General features: G+C 40.7%; 1 protein-coding gene and 1 pseudogene across 3 annotated transcripts in view; both read right to left on the reverse strand.

The window, feature by feature from the left end:
* The window catches only part of ETFA (electron transfer flavoprotein subunit alpha), a 101,921-nt gene that overhangs the window by 36,401 nt on the left and 37,599 nt on the right, over positions 1-27,921 (reverse strand). The window lies entirely within an intron of this gene.
* LOC102122939 (tyrosine-protein kinase receptor TYRO3-like) lies at positions 6,160-9,161 on the reverse strand (annotated as a pseudogene).

Here is a 27,921-nt window from a genome sequence, read left to right on the forward strand (position 1 = left end):
AGTCACTACCCTAGAATAAGCCTGAACAGCAGATACAAAATCACATAATTTCTGCCTCTCACGAAAATGTGCTTAATATTAGGCAATTTGCCTACACTGAGGGACATTATTAAAAACGCAGTCCTATGAAACCACTGTCTTATTTACAGTAAAGGTATTGTTGAGGATGCCAATCAACAGAGCCTTCTTTATAAGGACTCAAGGGATATATCTCTCTCTCTGATCTTGATACCAGGCCAAATGATACTTCCCATGTGCCATTTAGTTTGCTTTTACGTTGGGACACTGTAAATCAGGGCACTGATCCTGTTGTCCAATATGAATTGGCTTCTAAAAACCAAATTTACAGCCCACATCTAGCAAACAAACAAGACCATATAGAATCTTTTTTTATTAAGGTGACTTTATTTTTATGTAATTAAAGACAGGATCTCACTTTGTCACCCAGGCTGGAGTGTAGCGGCACAACTACAGCTCACTGCACCCTTGAACTCCTGGGTTTCCTTCTACTTCACTAGTAAACTTATTGTACATTCTACAACTCAGCCTCCAGTGCTGGGATTATAGGCATGAGCCACCTCACACAGCCAGAATTTTTATTTACACTCTCTCACCTCATTTCAATCTATCTTTCTAGCCTTTATCTTTCACCTGAATTTTCTCAGGATGACTCAAACTGCTACCCACCATCACTACAGATAAGGCAGAGTTTGGCTGCCACAGGTAGAGACACAGGGGGCAGGGACAAGAACACTGAGAAAGCCTCACTCTGAGGCCCAAGTGCAGAGGATCTGCCTAAGACTGAGACTAAATAAGAACCAAGAACCATCCCTTACCACAACCATATAACTTAAGACTAAACAGATGACAACGAAACACAATACTTGGCCCTAAAGTGGATTCTGTATTAGGCTAACTGATAAAACTGGAGTATTCCATTAGAAAATAAAAACTCGGAATCAGAATATGAACTGACAAAATTGGAATATGGCATATAAATGTGTTTTGGTTATATAAGAGAACATTTCTATTCTTAAATACATACAGAGGTCTTTAAGGGTAAAGGGCTATAAATGTTACTATCAACTAGTTCAGAAAAAATGTATGTACACACACACACACACACACACAGAGTACATTTTTTTTTTTAAAGAGACGGGGTCTTGCTGTATTATGCAAGCTAGAGTGCAGTGGCTGTTCATAGGCATGATCATAGTGTACTACAGTCTCTAACTGCTGGCCTCAAGCAATCCTCCCACCTCAGTCTCCTGAACAGCCAGGACTATAGACATAGACATACATCACAGTGCTCAGCTATACCGCTTTTAATTTTCAACTTTTTATAAGTCTGAAATCATTTCAAAATAAAAAATAAAGAGAAGTCTTTGTTACAATAGTAAGCTATGAATTGACTAGTGTTTTCCTATCACTGGGTCTGAATTCTTACAGGGAGCATGAATCCATAAGCATACCAGGAACTGTTCTATAATCTTTCATATTCACATGTAAATTATTGTGAATGACCCAAAAAAGCATTTAAAAAACAAAATTCACAGCATCCTTTGAGTATTACATATGTTTTTCAAATTATTAAAATATTATTTTGTGAGGATAACCAAATCTGACTTTATGTGCCCTTACTTTATGAAGTAGGGAACTTTTTACTACTGATCATCAGAAACAGCAGTGCTGATGATGCTTTCCACAGCTATTACAAAGTGGCAAAAAAACGAGAGGATCTTCAAACAATATAAGTTGAAAGGAAAGTAGAAAACGAAATCAAGCTTTAAGAGATTCAAGAAGCTTCAATGGTAGGGAAAACAGACCCAAATTAAATAAGGATAAATGAAAGTACTGTGTTCAGCTTTAAAAACAAAGAAATACTGAATTATTACTAGACAAAGGAGATGTGGTTTAATAGCAGGCAATTCAAGTGGGGGAGGGGAGAGATTCTGGATGGCCACAAGTGTAATTCTTGCCAACGGTGGGATATGGCAGCCAAAAACCTAATGCATTATTAAGTAGCATTAATTAAGATATTATTTAGGGAGATAATAATCCAACTCTGCACTAGTCAGAGCACAAGTGAAGTAATGCATTCAATTCTGGGCCTCAGGACTCCTGGCTTACGGTCCTGAGGGAATAGCTGTATCAGACCAATCCTCCTGCTGAGAACAACTACAAAACCTGGTTAAAACACAGATAGCAACTGTTTAAGTACAATGGAGATCAACTTAGACAGGCAGCATTGAAGGAGCCGGGATTCTGTAAGGGAGGGAGGCACACTGAAATGAGCCCAGCATATATCTCTATTTCCTCCCTTGGGGCATTTGCAGATTCCCCACAGGGATAAAAGCCAATCCAAAAAGGAGATACTTTGGATAGAAATCTGCAGTCTTACTGGTTGAGTAAACACACAAAAGACAGTATTCGTGACTGCCAAACCAGCTGGAAAGTGAGGGAAAAATTCCAGAAGAAGAGAACCACAGGGAGAGAACCACAAACTCTGCACATACACTCCACTCAAAACTCTGGCTGATCCCCGCATTAGGCATGTATGAGGTGAGCTCTATACTGTCAGGCTAAGACTAAAAGAACTGAACATAAGGAGATTGAGTCTGGAATTTGAGTTCAGCCAAGTTAACTGCCTGCTAAAACACAAAGTTAATATTCTTAATAGGAATATAACAGAATCCATAATCTCTACAACATATTCAGTGTCTCTACAATATATTACAAAACTATTAGACAACCAGCAATTCTCCAAATATGGTCAGGATAACCCTGAGAGCCTCAAGACCCTTTCAGGGATTCTGCAAAGTCAAACCTATTTTCATAGCAATACTAAGATGTTATTTACCACTTTTTTCTTTCATTCTCTCATAGTGTACAGTGGAGTTTCCCAGAGGTGCCAGGACTTTTAAAGAAACCATCACTCTGATGGCTAACAGAATGTATGCATCTCTATTTTTATGTTTCCTAAAAGTTTTTACAGTATAGTTGGTTTTAGGTATAAATTTGTGTGTATATAGGGATTAACTTAGTTTGTTCTCAGGACAGTACAGCAGTGTGTGTTCTTATAGTTATAACTGCTATAATTTCTACAATTTCATTATTGTTCAATAAACCAATGTTTGAAATACCAAAGGTTTCCTTGTGCCTGCAAGGAAACATAAGAAATACACTCTGTTGTCTTACATGGCAATAACATTTACATTTTTTTAAACTTTTATTCATTTTTAAATTTCTCTAAAACTATTCTATTTTTATAATATTTATACTGAAATAGAGAAGACTAACTTTCTCAACCCATAGCTGCAACAACCATGTCTAAAGATGCTGAAAAAGATGAAACCAATAGCAGAGTTTTCTAACTTATGGAAAAGAGAAATATAGTCTAAAAATACTGTGTAAAATAAATGAAAATATGATAAAAGTTATCTTTCTCTTAGCTTTACAGATGCTAATAATTTACCTTACTCTATCTTATGCAAAGGAAGTGATGACTATTTTGAAAACAAACATTCAGAGTTCAGAGAAAACTAAATAGGATTTTATTTTAACATAAATGTCATGAGTTTAAGAGCCAAAAGCTATTATTTTAGCTTTTCAAGCAAGAAAAGAAAAAGGTCACTGAAGCATCTTAAGTTATCATATTTCATTGGTTAGAGAAGTATAGTTGCTAAGAGACTAACAGAGGTGACATTGCTGAATTCCTGCTTTGAAAACTCAGGAAAACAAACTATGGCACTGTCACATTCCAGTGGTACAGTAACTTGCTGAATAAAATATTTAGCTGTAAACATGAAGACAGCATCTCATCTGCAAAACTGTACTTTTGCCTGACAAGTCTATAGACATGACTGCATTTCCTGCTTTACTTCTATTGTCTAGTACTGATATCAAGTAATCATTGAAGAATATTTTTACATGAATCCTTGGCAATGAACACAAGTGGTGATGAAATACTCAAAGTGTTAAATAGCTTTTTGGAATCCCATGGTTTATTTTGGAAAAACCGAATTGACATTTGCACTGATGATGTGAAAATGACAGTGGGTAACACTGCCTTAGTAGCAGTTTCAAGGCAGTGGCACCAAACTCACTGCGTTCTTCATGGCCACATACTCACAGTTGTTTGTTTTGTTTTGTTTTTTTAAAGCCACTTTCACCTAAGGTCCTTGATAAAGCAGTAAGAATTATTAACCTTGGCCAAGCATGGTGGCTCACACCTGTAATCCCAGCACGCTGGAAGGCCAAGACAGGTGGATCACATAAGGTCAGGAGTTTGAGATCAGCCTGGCCAACATGGTGAAACCTTGTCTCCACTAAAAATACAAAAATTAGCCGGGCATAGTGGTTCACACCTGTAATCCCAGCTACTCAGGAGGCTGAGGCACCAGAATCACTTGAACCCAGGAGGCGGAGGCTGCAGTGAGCTGAGATGGTGCCACTGCACTCCAGCCTGGGCAATAAGAGTGAGACTCCATCTCAAGAAAAAAAAAAAGAATTATTAACGTTATTAAATCTTGACCTTGGAGTACATGTATCTTTAATATTCTGTGTGACAAACTGTGAAGAATGTAGAAAACACTTCCACTTAATACCAAAGCACAATGGGTTGTCTCGAGGGAAAGCACCTGTTTAATAGTTTGAGTTGCAAGCTGAACCAGGTACTTTTTTCATGAAACACAATTTTTACTTCAAAGAAAATCTGACAGACATTTGCATTTTTTGCAGGTATCTTAACTGTGAATAAAGTGACCTCATCAATTCTGAAACAACAACTGAAAGTATTTCTTATCAAGGACAAAATTTGAACTTTTAAGTGAAAAATCAGAATTCTAAAACACTTGTACCGATGACTACGAGCTTTGAAGATTCTTCTAACAAGATGAGTGATGCACCACATAACAACATTTTTTGGTCAACAGTAGACTGCATATATAAGGGTGGTCCCATAAAATTATAAAGAATCTGAAACATTCCTATCGCCTTAGTGATGTCATAGACGTAACATCATAGCACAACATATTAACTTTTCTATGTTTAGATACACAAATAACATTTTACAATTGCCTACAGTATTTAGTACAGTAACATACTATACAGGTTTGTAGCCTAGCAGCAATAGGCTACCCCATATAGCCTAGGTGTTCAGTAGACTATGACTATCTAGGTTTGTGCAAGTACACTCTATGATGCTCACACAATAACAAAATCGTCTAATGACACATTTCTCAGAATATATCCCTATTGTTAAGTGATGCCTGCCTATATTAATGAATGTGACTTTTTTTTTTTTTAAGTCTTCAATTTTATTTGTTTTAAACAGCAACTAACAGCTTGGAAATGTCCCTAAGAGCTAGGACCCGCCCCATGCATTCCAGAGGTTCCCCCACCAAGGCTGGGGTCCAGGTTCCAGGAACTCCTCCTCATTAGGCCTGATTTCTCTCTGGAGACTTGGGACAAAAAAGCCTGTGCAGTTAGAGGGGAAGTTGGCACTAAAGGTCACCATTTAGAAGAGTTGGGCTCAGACACAGCTGCCTTTGCTAGTCTTAGGATATTCTGAGATTTGGTAGCGTGCTCAGATTGTGGGCATGGAGAGGGGCTCCTGAACTCCTCTCCAGCCTCACTTGCTCCTGGGCAAGCCTCACAGCACCCTTTCCTCTTGCTGGCTCAACATGCTGCCTTTGGAAGAGCGGTACCTGATAGTCTGGGTGCTCCAGCATGCCTTTGTGTGACCCGGTCAGTTGCAGGGAAGCATGCTCCCCTCAACTTTTCCTGGCCTAGGCGGGGTGTGGAATCAGAAAGGTGATAAAGATTCAGACCTGAGATACCCACCCCTTACCAACCCTCACCTAGAAGTGAGTATTACAAGGACATCATTTTGTGACTTGGAGGGGCAAACCTGGGTATTTAAATCCAAAGGTGGTAACAGCTGGGCCCCCAGGCTGGAGGCAGCTCAATGCATGCACTTAAGCAGCAGGGGAAGCTCAGCAGGACGGTAGGGCCCACAGGGCTGGACCTGGACCGCCCACTGCCATCCACACGCATGGTAACCATGGAAACATAACCACCCTGCTCCTGCCAGCTGCCTGGGTTCAGACAACCAGGACTGGCCCACTTCCATCAAGCCAAATCCTAAACTGATCAGGCTGGCCACAGAGTGGTTGCAGGAAGAACTGGGATTGGGTGATTTGGTCAGTCCAGGCTTCCCAGCACAGCTTGGGAGGACTACCACAGGAGCTTCCACACCTTGATGTCTGGGCTGGGGTCAGACAGGGCTTAGGCAGCCAGCATAGAGGCCATCAGAGCCAGCCAAATGGTCCCGATGCCCTCTGCCTGTGAGCTAACAGCTACTGTGTGGCTGCTGCCCTTGCTGCTGCAGCAAAAGCCTCTGTGTCTCATTGAGGGGACTCTGGCTGGTGCTCTGCCTGCCCTGGCTGCTCAGCCAGTCCTCCAGGGGTGAGGATGTATCAATAGTCACTGGGAGTGCCACCCACTGCTCCCATGCCACTGCCATCCCCAGCTCCACTATAGGGCTGATCCCCGCCAGGCAGCTCCAGGCTGCCTCCTGCAGTGGGCTCCTCGGCTCTCTTGATGTTGATGTATAAGGGGTCCTGGCTGGCGGATAGCACAGACAGCTGGCCCAGAATGCTCTCCAGTTTCATTCGCAGACAAGTAAAGCTTGGGCGCTGCTTGGGGTCAGCACTCCAGCACTGGTACATGAGATCATACAAAAGGTCATCTGAAGGCCTAAGCAGCCCTTGGCTTGGATGGAGTGGGAGTGTAAGAAGTCCTCCATACACTCTGGAAGTTGTTTCAGGCGGTTCCCGCCAATGAGGTAGTTGTAAATCTCAGCGTTTTTGATGCCAGCGTATGGCGTCTGCCCACGTGTCATGATCTCCCACGTGGTCACTCTGAAGGCCCACACATCACTGTGCACAGTATACAGGTTGTCAGACAGCTCTCCAGGGCCAGCCACCTGACAGGCAATTTGGAGGCACAGCCCTGACGATAGTAGTCCCCGCTGTAGATCTTCCAGGAGAGTCCAAAGTCAGCCACACACACTGTCATGTCCACTGCCAGCATGCAATTCCGAGCGGCCAGGTCTCAGCGGATGAAGTTCCGAGAGCTCAGGTACTCCATGCCGCAGGCAATGTCCACCATGAACCGGATCAGGGTAAAGGGGTTCTCCCCAATCTGGGAGGTGAGCAGGAAGGTGTGCAGGTCCCCATGCTTCATGAACGGCAAGATGACCATGGGGATGGGGTGACAGCCTTTAGCCCTGCTCCAGAGGCTCACCCCAACAAGTTTGGCCACGTGTGGATGGTCAAACTCCTTCATGCAGGCTGCTTCCCTGAGGAACTCTTCAATGTCGCTTCAGGCAATGACGTCAGCTTTCAGCATCTTTCACAAAGGAGCCATCCTCCTGCTTCAGCTGGACCTACCGCACTGAACCACACTCTCCTTTGCCCAACATCTGGCCAGGGTGAACTGCTGCTCTGGGCTGAGCACATCCTTGTTTTTCCTTTAGTCCACTGTTGATGCTCAAGCTGTCCAATGCGGCCTCGATGCACTCGGGCCTTTCTCAATTGAAGGACTGGGCTGCCTGGAAGTAAACAGATGGCTCTCCCCGGGCCATGACACAGTCAAAGCCTTGCCCAAACCGTGTCTCTTTCCGTCTCTTTCGAAGCAGGATGAGGGCCAGGGCAGCAGCCATCACCAGGGCCGTTAGCACACCAAGGACCACAGGTACCCAGGATGTGCGGCTGTGAGGACGGCCCTGCTGGCCTGCATGGTCATGAGAAGAGACCACCAGTGGCTGACTCCACGGTCCACAGCCAACTGCACTGGAGACGCACACACGTATGATCAGGTTCTTTTGGGTATCCCAGCCTGTCAAATTGGTCCTGCTCCCTTCCACTGTCAGCTCATCCTGGGTTCCACTGTCTTGAACCCAGGACAGTTTACAGGGTCCCAGGGGGCCTTCCAAAGGGCCCTTGGGGATCACTTCTTCCCACTCCAAGATGAGGCCTGAATCTGTGCAGATGGCATGGGGATTTTGGGGAGTGCTGGCTGCGGCCAGACCCTTGGTCTGAAAGGGCACCCAGTCAGCATAGGGAGAGGGCCCCAAGGCATTGGCACAGTGCACCCTGAGGCTGTAGCTGATGGCAGGCACCAGCTCCCGGAGCAGGCAGGTAAAGGGGGCCACAGGGACCACAACAGCCAGGACTTTCCCAGCCTCCTGGGGCCTGTGTTACCTGAACTGTACAGGACTATAGCAGGGCTCAGCCATCAGCACTTGGCATCCAGGCCACACTAATGTTGCTGCTGGAAAGCTTTGTCACGGTGATGATGAAGGGGGCTGCAGGCAGTGCTTGAAGGTGAACAGTGGCTATGCGAGAAGAGGCCAGGCATTTTAGGTTGTGAGCTTCACAGGAAAACATGGGTGCTCTGGGTCACCCCTGTTACATTTAAAACAGATGGAGAGGGAGCGGGTCTCCCGGTCTTGATAGTTTCTCTCCACCAGACAATGGTAACAGCTTCAGGGGGACCCACAGCCTTGCAAGACATTTGGAAAGGGGCATTGGGTGGCACTGCCAGATCTTTTGGCTCCACTGCGAAAAGTGGCACACCTTCTACCATGAGCCACATTGGCTGGGAGATCTTGGTTTTGCCCCCATTCTCCACCTGGCACCAGTACTGGCCGCGTCAGAGCGCTCCACTGACTTCAGGCTGAGGAAGTCGATCCAGTGCTGCTTGCTGACTGGGGTGTACAACTGGTCCAAGTTCTGGATCACAGGCCCATCCTTCACCAGCTGGATGTCAGGCTCCTCCATCCCCTCCACGCTGCAGTTGAGCTTCACCAGCTGCCCCTGAGCCACTGCCAGCTTCACCAGGGCTCTGTTGAGCTTCGGACCTGCAGCCCCAGACCTGCAGCAGCAGAGAAGCCAGACCTGCCAATGGCAGCCCCAGCGGCGGCAGCAGCAGCGGGAGCCCTGGCCGCCCCATGCTCCGCCTCAGTGCCATCTGTGGTGACACCACACCATGCCAGGCCCGGCCCGCGAGCGAGCAGGGAGGAGGGCTGAATGTGACTTTTTTTTTTTTTTTTTTTGAGACAGAGTCTCGCTCTGTCTCTCAGGCTACAGTGCAGTGGCCGGATCTCAGCTCTCTGCAAGCTCCGCCTCCCAGGTTCACGCCATTCTCCTGCCTCAGCCTCCCGAGTAGCTGGGACTACAGGCGCCCGCCACCTCACCCGGCTAGTTTTTTGTATTTTTTAGTAGAGACGTGGTTTCACCGTGTTAGCCAGGATGGTCTCGATCTCCTGACCTCATGATCCACCCGTCTCGGCCTCCCAAAGTGCTGGGATTACAGGCTTGAGCCACCACGCCCGGCCTGAATGTGACTTTATATTGACAAATATGTCAACATTTGGAAGATCTTCATAACTCAGTAAACCCTTATTTTCTAAATGAACAATGCATAATATTACAAAGTGGTAAAATATTCACTCAGGCCAGGTGCAGTGGTTCAAACCTGTAACCCCAGCACTGTGAGAGGCCAAGACAGGTGGATCATTTGAGCCTAAAAGACCAGTCCTGAAATGATACAGATTTTGAAATTAGTACACAAGGATTTTAAAGTAGGTATTATAACCTACACTCAAGGATGTAAAGTAAAATACCTGTAATGGTCAAATAGATAAGAAATTAGAGAAATAAAAATTTTAAAAACAACCAAATGCAAATCTCAAACTAACAAATATAAAGCCTAGAATAAGAAAGTCCCTGGATAGGTTTAAAAGCATATTAAAATAATACAAGAGTCAGTGGCCCTGAAAATGGACCAAAAGAAATGATCCAAGCTATAGAGCAGAGAGAAAAAACAGGAAATAGAATCAACAGAACTCCAGCAATCGGGGAAAGAACATCAGGATATCTAAAATATGTGTAACTAGAGTCCCAGAACAAAACTGAGAAAAAAAAAATGAAGCAGAAAAAACAGTAACATAAAACGTCCCAAATGTGGTAAAAGGCATACATTTATAGATTTAAGAAGCTTGCTATCTGAAGCAGGACGAATACAAAAAGACACACTCCTAGGTATATCATAATCAAACTTTTTTTTTTTCTTTCTGTGGGGAGACGGAGTCTCACTCTGTCACCCAGGCTGGAGTGCAGTGGTGCGATCTCAGCTCACTGCAAGCTCCACCTCTCAGGTTCAAGCAGCCCTCCCACCTCAGCCTCCTCAGTAGCTGGGACTTCAGGTGTGTGCCACTACACTTGGCTAATTTTTTGTATTTTTGGTAGAGATGGGATTTTACCATGTTAGCCAGTACGGTCTCGATCTCCTGACCTCGTGATCTGCCTGCCTCGGCCTCCCAAAGTGCTGGGATTACAGGCGTGAGGTACCGCACCTGTCCTACCACAATCAAACTTCTAAAGATCTATGATAAAGATAAAATCTTGAAAGCAACAACAAAAAAACACACAGAGGAACAATACAAACAATGGCTGAGCTCTCATTAGAAACAATGAAGACCAGAAGACAATGGAACTCAAAGTGCTGGGAGGAACTCTACCTGAAATTCTATACCTAAGAATAGATGTGTCAGGATGGCCCAGTAGGCACCAGATTCAAGCTATATTAAAAAAAAAACTTTCAGGAATGCAAGTGTAGCCAGGTGCAGTGGCTCACGCCTATAATCCCTGCACTTTTGGGAGGTCAAGGAGAGTGGATCACTTCAGCTCAGGAGTTTGAGACCAGCCTAGACAACATGGTAAAATCCCATCTCTACCAAAAATACAAAAAATTAGCCAAGTGTAGTGGCACACACCTGAAGTCCCAGCTACTGAGGAGGCTGAGGTGGGAGGGCTGCTTGAGCTTGAGAGGTGGAGGTTGCAGTAAGCCAAGATAGCACCACTGTGCTCCAACCTGGGTGACAGAGCAAGACCTCAAAAAAAAAAAAAAAAAAAAAAAAAAAAAATATATATATATATATATATGAAAGTATAATAAATATATTTTTTCAGATTGGTGAAAATAGAATTCATTACCATCATACCAGTACTACGAAACATAAAGGACATGAAATGACCTAAGAAGGAAACTCAAGTCTTCAGATGGAACGAAGGCTACTAGAAATGGTAAATATATGGGGGTAATTTTTTTGGGGGTAGGGGGTGGGGAGACAGAGCCTCACTCTGGCACCTAGGCTGGAGTGCGGTGGCTCAATCTTGGCTCACTGCAACCTCTGTCTCACAAGCTCAAGCGATTCCTCCACCTCAGCCTCCCAAGTAGCTGGGACTACAGGTGCACACCACTATGGTTAGCTAATTTTTGTATTTTTTTTGTAGAGACAGGGTTTCCCTGTGTTGCCCAGGCTGGTCTCTAACTCTTGGGCTCAAACAATCTACCTGCCTCAGCCTTCTAAAGCACTGGGATTACAGGCATGAGCCATCATGCCCAGCAGGGAGTAAATTTTTATTAAAGTGTACCTTTTTTCATATTTTAATTTCTTTAAAATACACATGAATGCCTAACATAAAAATTACGGCGTTGTACTGTGAGGTATAATGCAGATGACAAGTAGAGCATTAAGGTGAGAAATAAATGGAACCACAGTTGACCATGGATTTGAAATGGGCAGGTCCACTTATCTGCAGCTTTTCTTCTGTCTCTGCCATCCCTGAGACAGCAAGACCAAGCACTCCTCTTCCTCCTCAGTTTACTCAACATAAAGACAACGAGGATGAAGACCTTTATGATGATCCACATCCACTTAATGAACAGTAAATATATTTTCTCTTCCTTATAATCTTCTTAGTAATTTTCTTTTCTCTAGCTTATTTTACTATAAAAACATAATATATAATATACATAACATATAAAATGTGTGTTATAATCAACTGTTTATGTTATTGGCAAGGCTTCTGGTCAACAGCTATTAGTAGTTAAATTTAGGGGCAGTCAAAAGTTATACACAGATTTTCAACTGCATAGTGGGTCATTGGCCCTAACCCCCATGTTGTTCAAGGATCAATTGCATATGGTTCCAACATTTTACACGAATTAGTACAATATTAACTCTCTGTAGACCGTGAAAAGTTAAATGTGTTGTAATCCCAATAGAAATAACTAAAAAACAAAATAATGCAAAGAGGTATAGTTAAAAATCCAATAAAAGAATTTAAAATAACTGGTCCAAAATAGGGCAGAACAGGAGAAACAGAACAAAACAAAGTGAGTATACGAACAAAAACAGATGGGATTAACAGGATACAAACAGCAAAATGACAACTAAACCCAACTGTAAAAATTATTATGAATGATCACTTCCAACCAAGATGTAGTAACAGGAATTGAACGTACCCTTTGCCTGAAGTAACTAAAACACTGGACAAAACTTAAGAAACAATTGCTTTCTGACATTGGATATCAGGCAGCACAGATCCGAAAACCAGGAGAAACAAACAAGATGAGCCCAGTCAACTTAAGCAAGTTTCTTAACTTGCTTACCAACTTAAGCAAGTTTCCAGGATACAGTTCATATTTAAAAGCACAATCTGAAAGGATCAAACTGTTTCTAAATAACTTCCACTGCATCCTAGAACAAAGCCATAAAAAAGAATAAAATCACGTTAGCTGCAGCAACAGGGATAGAACTGGAGGTCATTATCTTAAGTGAAATAAGCCAGGCACAAAAAGACAAATATCACACCTTTTGACGTATATGTGGAAACTAAAAAATTAGGTCGCATGGAGGGAGAGAGTAGAAGGCCAGATAACAGAGATGGGGAAGGGTGAGTGGGAGCATGGGGGAGGATGAAGAGAGATGGGTTAAAGGGTACAAATACACATTTAGACACAAGGAATAAATCCAGTGTTTGACAGCAGAGTAGGGTGACGTTAGTTGACAAAAATATACTGCACTCAGGTGATGGACATCCTAAATACCCTGACTTTATCACCACACATTATATACATGTAATAAAATTTCACAGGTACTCCATAAATTTGTACAAATTTTAAAAATCTGAAATTTTAAAAATTTAAAGAAATATATATGGGAATACAAAAATATCTAGCATTCAGCAAGGGAGAATTTGCAATGTCTGGCATCTAATAAAAAATTACCAACGCATGCAAAGATGCAGTTAAATATGATCCATAATGAGAAGAAAAGCCAATTGATATAAATCCCCAAATGACAAGGATGAAAGAATTTGTAAAGAGGGATATTAACAGTTATTATAAGTATGTCCCAGATGTCCAAGAAGGTAGAGAAAAGATTATAAATGTTAGGTAGCAAAATGGAAGATATAAAATGGTCCAAATCAAACTTCTGGAGATAAAAGCTATAATGTCTGTGATAAAAATATACTGGAAGGAATTAGACACTGCAGAAAAAGAAAATTCGTGACTTGAAAATACAGCAAAAGAAACTATTCAAAGTGAAATACAAAGAGAAAAAAAATAAGAAAAAAATAGACCATTGATAAGCTGTGGAACAATTTAGGAGACCTAATATATGTGCAATTGGAGCAGAAAAGCTATTTGGATTTTTTAAATTAAATAATAATCAAAAAATTTGCAAATTTGATAAAATTAAAACCCTACAGATCTAAGAAGCACAAAAAACCCCAAGAACAGGAAATAAGAAGGAAACTACAAGATGTATAAGTCAATTGCTTAACAAGTGATAAAGAAAAATTCTTAAAAGCAGTCAGAGAAAAACATAAATGACCTTAAAGCCCCAGCAGAAAAATCAGAGCTGAGGCTGTGCGCGGTGGCTCATGCCTATAATTCCAGCACTTTTGGAGGCCAAGGCGGGTGGATCACCTCAGGTCAGGAGTTCGAGACCAGCCTGACCAAAATGGAGAAACCCCGCCTCTACTGAAAATTCAAAATTAACTGGGTGTGGTGGTGCATGCCTGTAATCCCAGCTACTCAGGGGGCTGAAGCAGGAGAATCACTTGAATCCAGGAGGTGGAGGTAGAGGTTACGGTGAGCCGAGATCATGCCATTGCACTCCAACCTGGGCAACAAGAGCGCAATTCCCTCTCAAACAAACAAACAAAAAAATCAGAGCTGGTCAGAATGGATTAAAAAAGCAAGACTCAACTATACATACCTATAAGAAACACATTTTAAATATAAAGAAAGATATACACTGAAAAGGACAGAAGAAGATACACTATACAACGAGTAAGCATAAGAAATCTGAAGTGTCTTTATTAAAATCAAAGTAGACTTCAAGACAGAGTACTACCAAACATAAAGAGGAAAATTAGATAATAATAAAATAGTCAATTTATCAGGAAGATAGATCAATCATGAATGAATGTCCCAATATGAGAGTTTCAAAATATATCAAGCCAAAACTGACAAAACTAAAGTGAGAAACCGATAAAACCACAATCATAGTTTTTAATACCTTCTCCCAGTAAGTGACAGAACAACTAGACCAAAAAATTTGGTAAGGGCATAAAAGATGCAGAGTAGGAGTTAGCAAACTTTATCTCTAAAGGGTTAGATAATAAATATTTTTGGTTTTGTCAGCTATAAAGTCTCTGTTGTTAACCACTCAATTTTCCTTTTGTAAAGCAAAAGCAGACATAGACAAAGAAGTATATGAAAGAGGGTGGGCGTGCTGGCTTATGCCTGTAATCCCAGCACTTTGGGAGGCTGAGGTGGCCAGATTGCCTGAGTTCAGGAGTTTGAGACCAGCCTGGTCAACATGGTGAAACCCTGTCTCTACTAAAATACAAAAAATTAGCCAGGCATGGTGGTGTGCACCCGTAGTCCCAGCTACTCAGGAGGCTGAGACACGAGAATTGCTTGAACCCAGGAGGCAGAGGTTGCAGTGAGCTGAGATCGCAGCACTGCACTCCAGCCTGGGTGACACAGCGAGACTCCATCAAGAAAAAAAAGGTAGTGTATGAATGAGTATGGCTGTATTCCAATAAAACTTTAAGTACAACAAGCTACAATCCAGACTCGTCCTGTTACCTAACACTTATAGAAGATTACATCCAACAACTACAGAATACATGTTCTTTTCAAATGCAAAAGGTATGTTCACCAAAATAGAGCATATGCTGGATCATAAAATAAGTCTCAATAAATTTTAAGAGTAAACTATTATAAAATATGTTCTCTGACCACAATGAAATTAAATTAGAAACCAGTAACAGAAAGACATCTGGGAAAAAACACACAAATATCTAGAAATAAAACATTTCTAAATTAGAAAATATTTTGAAAAGAAAGATAAAACTGTATCAAAAGCTGTGAGCTGCAGCTAAAGTACTGTGAGGAAAATTTATAGCTTTAATATTTATATTTTAAAATAAGACAAATACAAAATTAGTAAAGTTCTACCTTAAAAGCCAGGTAAGCCCAAAGTAATTAGAAGAAAGAAAATAAAGAGCAAAAATCAATAAAATGAAAAAGAGACAACAGAAAAAATAAAGCTAAATGTTCATTCATTGTTGGTACAGTTGCTCTGGAAAACAGTTTGGCAGTTCCTCTAAACCAGGGTGTCCAATCTTTTGGCTTTCCTGGGCCACATGGAAGAAGTAGTCTTGGAACACATAAAATACACTAACGATAACTGATGAGCAAAAAAAAAAAAACAAAAAACAAACAGAAAAAAACTCATAATGTTTTAAGAAAGTTTATGAATTTGTGTTGGGCTACATTCAAAGCCATCCTGGGCTGTGGTTTGGACAAGTTCCTCTAAAGGTTGAACACAGAGTTACCATGTGACCCAGCAATTTCACTCCTAGGTATAATATACATAAGAGAAATGAAAACATAAGTCCACACAAAAACTTGTACGCAAGTGTTCATAGCAGCATTATTCATAATAGTTAAGAAGTAAAAACACCCAAATGTCCATCAAATGATGAATGGATAAATAAAATGTGGTATACAATGGAATATTATTCAACAGTAAAAAGAAGTGCTTTGACATAAATGAACCTTGAAAACATCATGCTAAATGAAAGAAATTAGTCACAAAAGACCAAATATTATATGATTCCATTTACATAAAATGTCTAGAATAGGCAAATCTGTAGAGACAAAGATTAGCAATTGCCTAGGACTAGGGGAGTTAGGAAGAAAATAAGTATGGGGTTCCTTTCATGGGTGATGAAAAAAATATTCTAAAACTGATTGAGGTAAAGATTGTACAACTCTGTGAACACCCTAAAAGCCAATGAGTTAAACATTTCAAACACTATGCATTGTATGGTATGTAAATTATATTTCAATAAAACTCCACCTCCCAAAGTGCTGGGACTATAGGCATGAGCCACTGTGCCCAGCCAAAGCTATTATTTTTGAAAGTTGGATCACTGAAAACATTTTTTAAAATTTTTATAAACTCCTAGCTACACTAATGAAGAGGGGAAAACAAAAAAGGGAAAAACACAAACTAATAAGAAATGAAAGAGGAAGTATCACTCCAGATCTTATATACAATAAAAGAAAAAAGGCAATATAAACAACTTCATCTAACACATTTGACAATTGTGTTAGAAATGGCTCAATTAGCAAAACTGACACAAAATAAAATGGAAAATCTGAATAGCCTCAAATCTATTAAAGGAACTGCATTCTTTGTCAAATGGTCCAAGAAAGAAAATGCCAGGCCCATATGGCTGCACTAATGAATTATAACAAACATTTAAGAAAAAAACAAAACACCAACCTTACACAAACTCATTCATAAAGCAGGAAGAAACATCTTCCAACCATTTTATGAAGCTAGCATAATGCTGATACCAAAACTCCAGTTATTTTTTTTTAAAGACAATTACAGCACATCCTGATAAAGGCAGATTCAAAAATTCTTAACACAGTATCAGCAAATCAAAACCAGCTATATATTAAAAGGATAACATGATGAACTACAGTTTATCACAGTAATTCAAGGTAGTTTAACATGAAAATCAAACAATATAATTCATCATATTAACAGAATAAAGTGTTGGGAGAAAAGCTGAGTGTTGGGAGAGAAGCTGAGGTAGGGCTTGCATGTCTGACATAATACAAAAGAGTCTTGGAACATGTCCAGGGTCCAGAGTCTAAAACCCCTCCTGGCCTTTGGAATGTGTCGAGACTTGCTGGCTCCTGGCTTCTAGCACTCCCATTATCTCAAGTAGCTATATGTTTCAAAGAAAATGCTACATCATCACAGCTGTAGCTCATTTGCTTGATACACCACTTCCTTTCAACTCCCACATCCTTACCACCTGTTTCTTTGATCACCAATAAATAGTGTGGGCTCCCAGAGCTTGGGGCCTTCACAGCCTCCATACTAGCATTGGCCCCCTGGTCCCACCTTCTCTCTTGTCTTTTCTCATTTCTTTGACTCCGCCGGACTTCACAGCCCCCACGGCCTGGTGTTGGGTCTGATCACCCTAACATTTGTGGTACCAACATGGGGCAACGAAGATCCCAGTGAAGGAACACTAGAGTACGTCAAAGTGGAGGACACATCGTCAGAGGACACCTGAGGACGACTGAAAGAAGCTTGGCGGGGAAGCTGAGCGCTCAGAAGAACCAGGGTAACAATGGGACAAAGTAAAAGCAAACATTCTGCTTACTTGAATTTCTTAAGGCATTTATTACGAAGGAGAGTGAAAGTTAGTACTCAGAATGTATCACTCTTTAGTACAGTAAAACAGTTTTGCCCATGGTTTCCGGAACAAGGGACTATGGAATTGGATGAATGGGAGAGAACTGGAAGAGATTTTAAAAAGGCGTATAAAGATGGAGCAAAAACTCCAGTTTCCATTTGGTCAAAGTGGGCGCTAATAAAGGCAGCTCTTGAGCCATTTCAAACAGATGATGAGGCGGATTCAGATGAGGAAGAGGACAACAAGTGTAAAAAACTTCAGATTCTGAGTGTGAGGAACAGCTAACTGGAGGAGATTAAAGAAAAGAAAGGAAAACTTAAAAAAGTATGTTTTACTAGCACGTCAGCTCCACCTGCTGAATTAAGTGAATGGCCACCTCCTCTCTCCCCCTTACTGGGCAAGAAAATGAATTAGCTGAAAAACTTACTGCTCCTATAGTTGCAACATTAAAACCTGGAGCAACTGGTGGTGCTATACGAAATTCTATTTAAAAAGCTAGAGCTGAGGGAGACCCTGAAGCATGGCAATTTCCAGTTACTATAACCCAGCAAAGAGGACAGAATATAGCTAATTGGGCCACTTTTCCTTTAAGTTTTAAAGGAATTTAAGCAAGCCATTAGTCAATATGAACTGAACTCTCCTTTTGTGCAAACTTTGTTGAAAAATGTGGCTCTTGATAATAGGTTAATACCATATGATTGGGATACTTTAACAAAATCTGTTCTCACTTTGTCCCAGTACTTGCAGTTTAAAACCTGGTGGGCTAACTAAGCTCAAACTCAGGCAAGGGAAAACACACAAGTGCAGCCACCTGTGCCTGTTTCCGCTGAACAGTTAATGGGAGTTGGCCCTTAATTGGGGTAGATTAGAGAATCAAGCAGTAATGGAGGATGTTGCCATTGTTCAGCTGCGCTCTGTGTGCTTACGGGCATGGGAAAGGATAAATGTTACAGGAGAAAAATATCCTTCTTTCAGTTCTGTCTGACAAGGACTTAAAAAACCATATATTGATTTTATTGCTTGGCTCCAAGAGGCTGTGTATAAAGCCATAATTGATAAAACAGCTCAGGATGTTATAATACAGCTTCTTGCATACGATAATGCTAATGCAGAGTGTCAAACAGTTATTAGACACCTGAGAGGGAAGGCTCATTTAGCTGAATATATTAAGGCTTGTGATGCCATTGGAGGTAACTTACATAAGGCTACTCTTTTAGCTCAGGCTATGGCTGAATTGAAAGTAGGAAAGAATATGCCCTGTTTCTCAGGCTCTTGGTTTAATTGTGGGCAATTTGGACACACAAAACAGGAACATAGAAAAGGATATCAAAAGGAAAAACAACTACCATCAACCAACAGAAAAGTCTCGGTGTATGTCCCCAGTGTAAGAAAGGTAACCACTGGGCAAATCAGTGTCATTCTAAATTTTGCAAAGATGGACAACCTCTTTTGCGAAACAACAAACCAAGGCATATCTGGCACAGCCAGCGCCCTTACAAACCATAGAACAATTGTCCCCCGCCACAGCAGGTCCCCTGTAGACCTCTCCAGCACAATTCCTGTCTCCTTACTTCCTGGGGAGCCACCAAAGAAGGTCCCCATGGGAGTTAGGAGACCCTTACCCTCAGGAACAGTCTATTACTTGGAAGGTCTAGTCTAAATTTAAAAGGTATCACTGTGCATATGGGAATAACTGACTCTGATTATATCAGAGAGATACAACTAATTATTAGTTCCTCAACTCCATGGTCTGCCTCCCCAGGAGAATGAATTGCTCAGTTGTTGCTGCTACCCTACATAAAACTAAGCAGCAGCACAGTGAAAAGAATAGGAGGCTTTGGTAGTACTAATCCAGCAGGAAAAGCTTTATATTGGGTTAATCAAATGTCTGACAAAAGACCTATTCATATAGTAACTATTCAGGAAAGGATTTTGAAGGACTAGTAAATACTGGAGCTGATGTCTCTATTATTGCTTAAATCAATGGCTCCAACACTGGCCTAAACAAAAGATTTCCATGGGTATCACTGGTGTAGGGACTGCCTCAGAAGTTTTTCAAAGTTCCTTGATTTTACCATGTCAAGGTCGGGATGGCCAGGGACCATCCAACCTATTATTACACCTATTCCTGTCAATTTATGGGGTAGAGACTTATTGCAACAATGCAGTGCTGAAATATCTATTCCTATGGATCAATATAGTAATAATAGTGGACAAATGATGAAAAATGTGGGATATTGCTCGGGAGAAGGACTAGGAAAAAATAAAAACAGCCAATCAGAACCTTCAGAAGGATAAACAGGTCAGACTGGATTGGGGTATCATTTTTAGGAGCAGCCATTGTTGAGCCTCTGGCTCCCATTCCTCTTGTTTGGCTAACTGCCAAACCAGTTTGGGTGGAGCAATGGTGGCTGAAACAGGAAAAACTGGAGGCTTTAAAAGAACTGGTGCAGGAACAATTGCAAAAGGGATATACAGTGACTACTTTCTCCCCTCGTTAATTCCCTTGTATTTGTCATTAAGAAAAAATCTGGTAAATGGAGAATGCTAACAGATTTGAGGGCTGTTAAATGCTGTAATTCAACCCATGGGCATGCTACAACCAGGGCTGCCCTCCCCAACAATGATTCCAAAATACTGGCCTCTTATAGCAATAGATCTAAAGGATTGCTTTTTTACCATTCCTTTAGCTGCCCAAGATTATGAAAAATTTGCTTTTACTGTTCCCGCCATAAATAATAATGAACCAGCAGACTGATACCATTGGGAAGTACTGCCACAAGGCATGTTAAATAGCCCGACTGTCAAACTTATGTTGGCAAAGCTATTAAGCGAGTTAGAGAACAGTTTAAAAAATGGTATAGTATCCATTACATGGATGATATTTTGTGTGCAGCTGAAACTAGGGAAGAATTGATGTTGTGCTACAAACAGAAAAGGCCGTAAATGTAGCAGGGTTAATTATAGCCCCCGGTAAAATCCAAACTTCTACTGCCTTTCAGTATCTAGGAATGAAGGTAGAACAAAGGGCTATTAAGCCTCAAAAAGTTCAAATTTGGCCGGGCACGGTGGCTCATGCCTATAATCCCAGCACTTTGGAAGGCTGAGGCAGGCAGATCACAAGGTCAGGAGATAAAGACCATCCTGGCTAACACAGTGAAATCCCATCTCTACTAAAAATACAAAAAAATTAGCCACGTGTGGTGGTGGGCGCCTGTAGTCCCAGCAACTCAGGAGGCTGAGGCAGGAGAATGGTGTGAAACCAGGAGGTGGAGCTTGCAGTGAGCCGAGATCGCGCCACTGCACTCCAGCCTGGGAGACAAAGCGAGACTCCGTCTAAAAAAAAAAAGAAGTTCAAATTTGAAGAGATAATTTAAAAACCTTAAATGATTTCCAAAAATCATTAGGAGACATTAATTGGATTCATGCAACTTTAGGCATTCCTACCTATGCTATGTCTCATCTCTTTTCTACTTTACAAGGTGATTCTAACCTTAACAGTAAATGCTCCCTGTCCAAAGAAGCATTGGAGAAACTTCCATTAATTGAGGAAAAAAATTCAGCAAGCACAAGTAGAACAAATTAATCTGATACAGCCATTACAGTTTTTAGTTTTTCCTACTAAGCATTTGCCTACAGGAGTTTATAGTTCAACAGGATGATCTGGTTGAGTGGCTTCTTCTACCTCACAATACAACCAAAACGCTCACTCTGTACTTAAAATAAATTGCTTTGCTAGTAGGACAAGCGAGGCTGCCCACAACAAAGCCAAGGGGATATGATCTAAATCAGATTATGGTTTCATTAACAAAACAACAAATTCAACAAACCTATATTAATTCCCAAGAATGGCAAGTTAATTTGGCCAGTTGGCATTCTTGATAATCATTACCCTAAATCTAAGATATTTCAATTTCTATAATTAACATATTGGATATTGCCTTCTATTATTCAAAAAGCCCCTATTGGAGTGGCCATTACTGTTTTTACTGATGAATCTAGTACTGGAAAATCCTCATTTGCAGGACCTCAACAGCAAGTTTTTCAAACTGACATTGCTTAAAGAGCTAATCCAACTTTAAAAACTCAAATACAAAAGTAAAAGGGAAGGGACCAGGAATATAAGACACCACATATGCAATTGCATTTAGCTTTATTAACATTAAAGTTTTTAAATTTACAAAAAGATCAACCCATGACTGCAGCTGAACAACACCTGACAGGACAAAAGGAAAATAAAAAGGCTGGACAAGATATAGGATGGAGAGATGCACATACAAAGAGCTGGGAAAAAGGAAAGATAATTATATGGGGAAGACGATTTGCTTGTGTCTCTCCAGGTGACAATCAGGTGACTGTATGGGTGCCCACCAAACATCTGAAGATGTATCATGAGCCACAGCATCTAGTGGACCCACCTGTACAGTGCAAATTGAAGGTTTAAGGATTGCTTTTTTTGCTATACTATTGCACAAGAAGGATAAGCCTTGATTTGCTTTCTCTATGCCTTCTGTTAATCAGAAAAAGCCTTCTTCTCATTACCAATGGTAACATTTACCCCACGGTAATTAACCAAAGAGGCAGAAGCTGTTACAAATGCTTTAGCAATGGCATGCCTCCCAGCTACAGCAAAATAAAAATAAAAATAAAAAAGCCTTTGCTTCTGTTTCAGTAGATTTACTAACGTAGGGGTAAGGGCATGTTTGTATTTTTGCAGGAGATGAACACACCATGTGGGTGCCCTCAAGATGTGTATGACCATGGAACAGGAGACTAGAGGGACCCATGGATCCCAACCACGGACCGGGTTTCCCCAGTATGAGCCATAAGCCAGTTGAATCTGAATACAAAGATGGAACAAGGACCAACCAGAGTCATGCTGACATCAACCCCCATAACATGGGACAGATCAAGAAAACCACACAGGAAGCTGAGAAACTGCTGGAGCACCAGGGTTTTTACCTTTTGCTGGGATTCAGAGGTACAATAGATGCTTAACGGACCAATGTTTTCTGACTGAATTCCTCTCTACCCTAAATACAAAAGACCCTAATAGGTAGGCAGGAATATCATCGCCCCTATTCAGCATGAAGAAGTTACAGAAGACAGACCTCCATCCTTCTGCAACCCTTAGAATTAAGGGTCCCCTTGTAAAAGGGAAAGGGGAAATATGCAAGAAGCATTCAAACCAGAGCAACTCCATTTTGAATAAGGGCTAAAAAAATGAAGCTGGATCACCAACTGGCAATTAAGGGCTGCACAGCCTGCAACTGCCTTGCTCAATTAATTCAAAAACAAAAAGAGGATCTTTTGGATTCAAAGTTGTGTTATGTTACTCTTACATGCCATCTGGAGGACAGAGATGAAAATCTCACCCTCGATACTGTAAAACTATAAGAGCAGGTTTTTGAAGCCTCTCAGGCTCACTTGAATCTGCTCCCTGCAACTGATATTTTCAACATGATAGCTGATGGGTTGTCTACAATCAATCCTCTTAAATGGATTAAAGCCACTGGAAGCTCTACACTTGCAGATTTTGTTCTAATAATTATGTGCTTGTGCTGTCTCCTTTTAGTCTGCAGATGCGGAAGCCGCCACTGGAAAGAAAGCCACCCTCAAGAACAAGCAATGATGGCTGTGGTGGTTTTACAAAAAAGAAAAGGGGGGCATGTTGGGAGAAAAGCTGAGTGTTGGGAGAGAAGCTAAGGCAGGGCTTGCATATCTGACATAATATAAAAGAGTCTTGGAATATGTCTGGGGTCCAGGGTCTAAAATACCTTGTAGCCTTTGGAACCTGTCTAAACTTGCTGGCTCCTTGCTTCTAGCACACCTATTATCTCAAGTAGCCATATGTTTCAAAGAAAATGCTAAACCATCACAGCTGTAGCTCATTCGCTTGATACATCGCTTCCTTTCAACCCCTACATCCTCACCATCTGTTTCTTTGTTTGATCACCAATAAATAGCATGGGCTCCCAGAGCTTGGGGCCTTGGCAGCCTCCATACTAGCATTGGCCCCCTGTTCCCACTTTCTCTCTTAACCTGTCTTTTCTCATTCCTTTGACTCTGCCAGACTTCATAGCCCCCACGGCCTGGTGTTGGGTCTGATCATCCCAACAAAAAGCTATCCAATCATCTCAACAATTGCAGAAAACATCTGACAAAATTCAACACACATTCATAAAACTCAGCAAATTAGAAACAGAAAGGAATTTCCTCAATTTGATACCATTAAGAAAATAAATAGGTAAGCCACAGACTGGGAAAAAATATTTGTAAAACCCATATCTAACAAGAAACTTGTAAAGGAATATATAAAATATGTCAACTCAATAATGAAAACAAGCAATTCAATTAAAAAAGGGGGCAAAAAGATTTGAACAGGCACTTCATAAGGAAGATGTTTAAATGGCCAATAAATACAACAGTGTTCATCATCATTAGATGAGCATTAAATTAATTGCAGGGAAATGCAAATTAGAACCAATAACATCCACCAAAATGTATAAAACACCAAATGGTGAAAATGAGGAGCAACTAGAACCCACATAAATAGTTGGTATGAGTGTAAAATTGTGCAGCCACCTTGGGAAACAGCTACCTAGACAGATATGCCAGAGTCCAAGTAGGGTGGGGAGTGTATCTATACAGGAAGACTGTTCGGTTCCAGGTGTTGGAGCTCAAGTGAGGCAAAAAGGACGTCTGTGCAGGGTAGAGTACTGGCAGTGTCTTAGGTTTCTCACCATAGGAGAAAGGCATATACAAATAGGAAAAGGTAGAAAACCAGAATTAACCCTGTGGTATGAGACCAGAATTGGAGATATCAGTGGACACTCACGGTTTTCAACATATACAACTCATATAGAAATAAAATGTAAATGTGTTTGTATATGTATATAAATATATATATGCATATATTTGCCTAGACATACACATGCCCACACACATTCTCTAGCTTTTTTCACTGAGATGTCATGGGAGCAGTGACATCTCAACAGCAATGAGCGTAACTAGCATTGAGACATTGGCTTCTAAATACTTTTCTTCAGCAAAAGGATCCAGGATTCCTTGGAGAAATGACTGGTTCCAGAGATGGGATAGGAAAAATACAAAATGAGCCTGGAACATCTTGTCTTCAGGAAGTAAAAAAAGATTCAAAGAATGATGAAAACACGTCAGAAAGACACAGAGGGCCTCTCACTAGCCAAACATGGGACAATTCGTACATCAATAATAATGACAACCATAGATTTTTGCCCATTGAATAAAATAGGTACCATAAGTCCATACTGATATAAATAAATGAATAAATCAAAAGTTTATGGCTGGGCATGGTGGCTCACGCCTGTAATCCTAGCACTTTGGGAAGCCGAGGCGGGTGGATCACTTGAGGCCAGGGGTTCCAGACGAGCCTGGCCAACATGGCAAAACCCAGTCTCTACTAAAAATACAAAAATTAGTTGGGTGGGTTGGTGCATGCCTGTAATCCAAGGTACTCAGGAGGCGGAGACATGAGAATCATTTGCACCCTGGAGGCAGAGGTTCCAGTGAGCCGAGATCACACCACTGCACTCCAGCCTTGGCAACAGAGAGAGACTGTCTCAAAAAAAAAAAAAAAAAAAAAAAAAAAAAAAAAAGTTTGAGGAAAACTGGGATATTTACATCATTTCAAAGTACCTCCATATAAAATATGTATTACAATGGGAAAAGTAACTTTACCATGGAGAAGTTGGCACATACTGCCTTAATCAAAGTGAAAATCACTAATGAAAGACCAAATGAAATTGTATACCATCTGATAGGATGAGGTATCACTTCTGTGATATTCCTGTTCAAGATATATAACGTAAATTGAAGACATTAGACAAATCCAAATTGAGGGACATTCTATAAAACAGCTGTCTGGTAATCTTCACAGTTCCCTCATGAAGTGAAGACTGTGGAACCATTAATATTTAAGATTGAAGGACACATGACAGTTAAAATGTAACATGTGACTCTGCACCATATCCTTTTGCTATAAAGGACATTTTTGGAATAATAGGCAAAACCTGAATGTCAGGGTCTGATGCTTAGATGGTATTATGTCTCAATGTTGATATCCTAATTTAAAAAGTTGTATTGTGGTTATTAGGAGAATGTGCTATATAACCTATTTGGGGATGGTCACAGCAACTTACTCAAATGGCCCATAAAAATAAAGGTTTTTTGTTCTGTAAGTTTTCTGCAAATTTGAGATATAGTTTCCAAAAATAGTTTCAGATCCTTAACAAAATGTACATACATAAATTATGTGTGTATATGTATATATGTACATACATGTGTGTATATATGTATGCACATATATATGCATACACATATATGTGTATGTGTGTGTATATACACATATACACACACACCCACACACACCCGAGTTAATGAATCAAAATTCTCTCGGAGGCTGTACAGTTTATGTCAAAGTCTTCAAAGCATTTAATACATTTCCTTATGAAAAAAAATTGCAATGGTTCTATATCCGTAAGAGTAATACTGAATAATGCTGATTGTATGCCATTTATTTTCAATATAGGAAAGGATACCACCAGCCACTCCCTGCCACTCTTCTATTTGATAACTACAAACGCTCTCTGTCAGTCAAAATAAGTCTCTGTCACTTCAGTGTATATCTTTGAATTTCCTCTTTTTTTGGGGGGGGACACAGTCTTGCTCTTGTCGCCCAGGCTGGAGTGCAGTGACACAATCTCGGCTCACTGCAACCTCTGCCTCCTGGGTTCAAACAACTCTCCTGCTTCAACCCCCGCAGTAGCTGGGAGTACAGGCACGTGCCACCACGCCCGGCTAATTTTTTTGTAGTTTTAGTAGAGACAGGGTTTCACCATGTTAGCCAGGATGATCTCAATCTCCTGACCTCATGATCCGCCCGCCTCAGCTTCCCAAAGTGCTGGGATTACAGGCATGAGCCACCGTGCCCAGCCTGAATTTCTTGTAGACATATTTTTGGTTAAGAAGGTTGTCAGTCTGCTGATCTTTTATGAAATCAGGCCTACAGATGTCTACTCATGTAAAATTGAAAGATTTCCACAAATAATGTGTGTGCCAGTCGGGCATGGTAGCACATACCTGTAGTCCCAGCCACTCAAGAGGCTGAGGTGGGAGGATTAATTGAGGCTAGGAGTTAAGAGGCTGTGGTGTGTTATGATCATGCCTGTGACCAACCCCTGCACTCCAGCCCAGGTAACATAGCAAGACCTTTGTCTCTTAAAATATATATGTATATGCATGTGTGCTAGAGCTTATTAAATGTCAAGGAAGGCTCAAGCTCATCCGCTCAATAAATCCACTCTCACAGCCTAATTCAGTATGACAAGCAAACAGGCCACATGATGATGTGACTTAATTTATGAGTAGTTCTAGTATGTATTTAAAGCTTTAAATCTTCTTTTCTGACTTCAAGTAAGTTGAATAACACAAAACATTATTAACCATAAGAAGAAAGACTGGTACATTAGACTATCAAAATTAGGAATCTCCACTCATCAAAAGAAAATGAATGGGAAGCTCTAGCATGGGAAAAATACAACACACATCTGACAAAGAATTTTTATATGGGTTATATAAAAAACTCCTACAAAGAGAAGATAAAAAACTCAAGTTTTAAACAGGCAAAAGACTTGAACAAATACTTCAAAACAAACTTCAAAAATAAGCCTTGAAAATGTTGACTACAGTATCTTAAAATTGTGAATGAATATCTCATAGAATAAAGCACTGGAATGTATGATTTTTTTTTTAATGGACAAGACTACATATTGTTTTGAAATATATAAAAAACATGTTTTCCTGCATACTATACAAGTTTAAACCGGCTGAGACTCCTATTCACTGAAAATCTGTATCACCTAAGAAATATAAACAGTCATTATCAACTGTTAGTGATTCAACTTTGAGACCAAAATTTCCTGCTGTTCCTTTTTAAGTTTTAGATAGGCTTAACTGAAGAATATTCTAGTATCACTTATCTATGTAAAACAGAATTTTCTGGAATTCATACTATAAGACAAAATACAGAAACAAACTTGGTGTTCAGGAAGATGTAAGACTAAAATTGTCATTCACAGCTCCCAATTTCAAAATTCTGTGTTCATTAAAATAGGTCCATTGTTCTCACTGAATTTATACTCTCTAAAGGCTTTATGGCAAATAAGTGCTATCAATGTGAACTTATAAATTTGAGTTGATAAAATGCTGCTTTTATCAATGTTTT

The sequence above is a fragment of the Macaca fascicularis genome, chromosome 7 (genome assembly GCF_037993035.2).
Source record: "Macaca fascicularis isolate 582-1 chromosome 7, T2T-MFA8v1.1".
Lineage (NCBI taxonomy): Eukaryota > Metazoa > Chordata > Mammalia > Primates > Cercopithecidae > Macaca > Macaca fascicularis.